At 51.3% G+C, this 3,777-nt stretch overlaps 1 protein-coding gene across 5 annotated transcripts in view; it reads right to left on the reverse strand.

The window, feature by feature from the left end:
• The window catches only part of pals2a (protein associated with LIN7 2, MAGUK p55 family member a), a 157,650-nt gene that overhangs the window by 136,173 nt on the left and 17,700 nt on the right, over positions 1 to 3,777 (reverse strand). The gene's annotated exons all lie outside the window — the stretch shown is intronic.

Below are 3,777 nucleotides of genomic sequence, written 5' to 3' on the forward strand. Positions count from 1 at the left end.
CACAGAATATATGTATGCATGTGGGTCTGTGTGTGTGTGTGTGTGTGTGTGTGTGTGTGTGTGTGTGTGTGTGTGTGTGTGTGTCTGTCTCTCTAGGGTGGGGGTTGTGAGTGTATTCTAACAGATGAAAGGCTTAACAGACAATCAATTCTTTAATGTATAATTTCAGTTACATCACACTGCAAATTTTTGCTATAAATTCTGTGTTACAATCGAGTCCTCCACAATCACCTGATGAAGGAGCGTCGCTCCGAAAGCTAGTGTGCTTCCAATTAAACCTGTTGAACTATAACCTGACGTTGTGTGATTTTTAACTATGTCAGGTATAGACAGGATAGATCAAGTGAATCCTTAGAAGAGTATAAAGGAAGTAGGAGTATACTTAAGAGGGAAATCAAGAGGGCAAAACGGGGACATGAGATAGCTTTGGCAAATAGAATTAAGGAGAATCCAAAGGGTTTTTACAAATATATTAAGGACAAAAGGATAACTAGGGAGAGAATAGGGCCCGTCAAAGATCAGCAAGACAGCCTTTGTGTGGAGCCACAGAAAAAGGAGGAGACACTAAATGAATATTTTGCATCGGTATTTACTGTGGAAAAGGATATGGAAGATATAAACTGTAGGGAAATAGATGGTGACATCTTGCAAAATGTCCAGATTACAGAGGAGGAAGTGCTGGATGTCTTGAAACGGTTAAAGGTGGATAAATCCCCAGGACCTGATCAGGTGTACCCGAGAACTCTGTGGGAAGGTAGAGAAGTGATTGCTGGGCCTCTTGCTGAGATATTTGTATCATCGATAGTCACAGGTGAGGTGCCGGAAGACTGGAGGTTGGCAAACGTGGTGCCACTGTTTAAGAAGGGTGGTAAGGACAAGCCAGGGAACTATAGACCAGTGAGCCTGACCTCGGTGGTGGGCAAGTTGGTGGAGGGAATCCTGAGGGACAGGATATACATGTATTTGGAAAGGCAAGGACTGATTAGGGATAGTCAACATGGCTTAGTGCATGGGAGACTAATTAGCAAGGTTAAATCTTATGGAATACAGGGAGAACTAGCCATTTGGATACAGAACTGGCTCAAAGGTAGAAGACAGAGGGTGGTATGGAGGGTTGTTTTTCAGACTGGAGGCCTGTGACCAGTGGAGTGTCACAAGGATTGGTGCTGGGCCCTCTACTTTTTGTCATTTACATAAATGATTTGGATGTGAGCATAAGAGGTACAGTTAGTAAGGTTGCAGATGACACCAAAATTGGAGGTGTAGTGGACAGCGAAGAGGGTTACCTCATATTACAACAGGATCTGGACCAGATGGGCCAATGGGCTGAGAAGTGGCAGCTGGAGTTTGATTCAGATAAATGCGAGGTGCTGCATTTTGGGAAAGCAAATCTTAGCAGGACTTATACACTTAATGGTAAGGTCCTAGGGAGTGTTGCTGAACAAAGGGACCTTGGAGTGCAGGTTCATAGCTCCTTGAAAGTGGAGTCGCAGGTAGATAGGATAGTGAAGAAGGCGTTTGGTACTGAGTAGAAAGTGAGGACTGCAGATGCTGGAGATCAGAGCTGAAAATGTGTTGCTGGAAAAGCGCAGCAGATCAGGCAGCATCCAGGGAACAGGAGAATCGACGTTTCGGGCATAAGCCCTTCTTCAGGAATGAGGAAAGTGTGTCCAGCAGGCTAAGATAAAAGGTAGGGAAGAGGGACTTGGGGGAGGGGCGTTGGAAATGCGATAGGTGGAGGGAGGTCAAGGTGAGGGTAATAGACCGGAGTGGGGTGTGGGCGGAGAGTTCAGGAAGAAGATTGCAGGTTAGGAAGGCGGTGCTGTGTTCGAGGGATTTGACTGAGACAGGGTGGGGGGAGGGGAAATGAGGAAAGTGGAGAAATCTGAGTTCATCCCTTGTGGTTGGAGGGTTCCCAGGCAGAAGATGAGGCGCTCTTCCTCCAACCGTCGTGTTGCCATGGTCTGGCGATGGAGGAGTCCAAGGACCTGCATGTCCTTGGTGGAGTGGGAGGGGGAGTTAAAGTGTTGGGCTACGGGGTGGTTGGGTTGGTTGGTCCGGGTGTCCCAGAGGTGTTCTCTGAAACGTTCCGCAAGTAGGCGGCCTGTCTCCCCAATATAGAGGAGGCCACATCGGGTGCAGTGGATGCAATAGATGATGTGTGTGGAGGTGCAGGTGAATTTGTGGTGGATATGGAAGTGTCCCTTGGGGCCTTGGAGGGAAGTAAGGGGGGAGGTGTGGGCGCAAGTTTTGCATTTCTTGCGGTTGCAGGGGAAGGTGCCGAGAGTGGAGGTTGGGTTGATGGGGGGTGTGGACCTGACAAGGGAGTCACGGAGGGAGTGGTCTTTTCGGAACGCTGATAGGGGAGGGGAGGGGAATATATCCCTGATGGTGGGGTCCGTTTGGAGGTGGTGGAAATGACGGCGGATGATACGCTGTACATGGAGGTTGGTGGGGTGGTAGGTGAGGACCAGTGGGGTTCTGTCCTGGTGGCATTTGGAGGGGCGGGGATCAAGGGCGGAGGAGCGGGAAATGGAAGAGATGCGGTGGAGGGCATCGTCAACCACGTCTGGGGGGAAATTGCGGTCCTTGATGAAGGAGGCCATCTGAATTGTACGGTTTTGGAACTGGTCCTCCTGGGAGCAGATGCGGCGGAGACGAAGGAGTTGGGAATACTGGATGGCGTTTTTACAGGGGGCAGGGTGGGAGTCGGTCGGTTTATAGTAAATGTCCGTGTTGATTCGGTCACCCGAGATAGAAATGGAAAGGTCTAGGAAGGGGAGGGAGGAGTCTGAGACAGTCCAGGTGAATTTGAGGTCGGGGTGGAAGGTGTTGGTAAAGTGGATGAACTGTTCAACCTCCTCGTGGGAGCACGAGGCAGCGCCAATACAGTCATCGATGTAGCGGAGGAAAAGGTGGGGGATGGTGCCAGTGTAGCTGCGGAAGATGGACTGTTCCACATATCCTACGAAGAGGCAGGCATAGCTGGGGCCCATGCGGGTGCCCATGGCTACTCCTTTCGTTTGGAGAAAGTGGGAGGATTGGAAAGAGAAGTTGTTCAGGGTGAGGACCAGTTCAGTTAGTCGAAGGAGGGTGTTAGTGGAAGGGTACTGGTTGGTACGGTGGGAATGGAAGAAGTGGAGGGCTTTTGAAACCTTCGTGATGGAGGTGTACAGGGACTGGATGTCCATAGTGAAGATAAGGCGTTGGGGACCAGGGAAGCGAAAATCGTGGAGGTGGAGAGTGTGGGTAGTGTCCCGAACGTAGGTGGGGAGTTCTTGGACTAAGGGGGACAGGACCGTGTCGAGGTATGCAGAGATGAGTTCGGTGGGGCAGGAGCAGGCTGAGACAATGGGTCAGCCGGGGCAGTCAGGTTTGTGGATTTTGGGCAGGAGGTAGAAACGGGCGGTGCGGGGTTGTGGGACTATGAGGTTGGAGGCGGTGGATGGGAGATCCCCTGAGGTGATGAGGTTATGGGTGGTCTGGGAGATGATGGTTTGGTGGTGGGAGATGGGGTCATGGTCAAGGGGGCAGTAGGAGGAGGTGTCCGCGAGCTGGCGTTTAGCCTCAGCGGTGTAAAGGTCGGTGCGCCAAACCATTACCACGCCTCCCTTGTCTGCTGGTTTGATAGTGAGGTTGGGGTTGGAACGGAGGGGGTGGAGGGCTGCACGTTCCGAGGGTGAGAGGTTGGAGTGGGTGAGAGGTTGGAGTGGGTGAGAGGTTGGAGTGGGTGAGAGGTTGGAGTGGGTGAGAGGGGTGGAGAAGTTGAGGCGGTTA

This window comes from Chiloscyllium plagiosum, unplaced genomic scaffold (assembly GCF_037043375.1).
Source record: "Chiloscyllium plagiosum isolate Xiang-an unplaced genomic scaffold, Cpla_swu_hap1 HiC_scaffold_5, whole genome shotgun sequence".
NCBI classification, from domain to species: Eukaryota; Metazoa; Chordata; class Chondrichthyes; order Orectolobiformes; family Hemiscylliidae; genus Chiloscyllium; species Chiloscyllium plagiosum.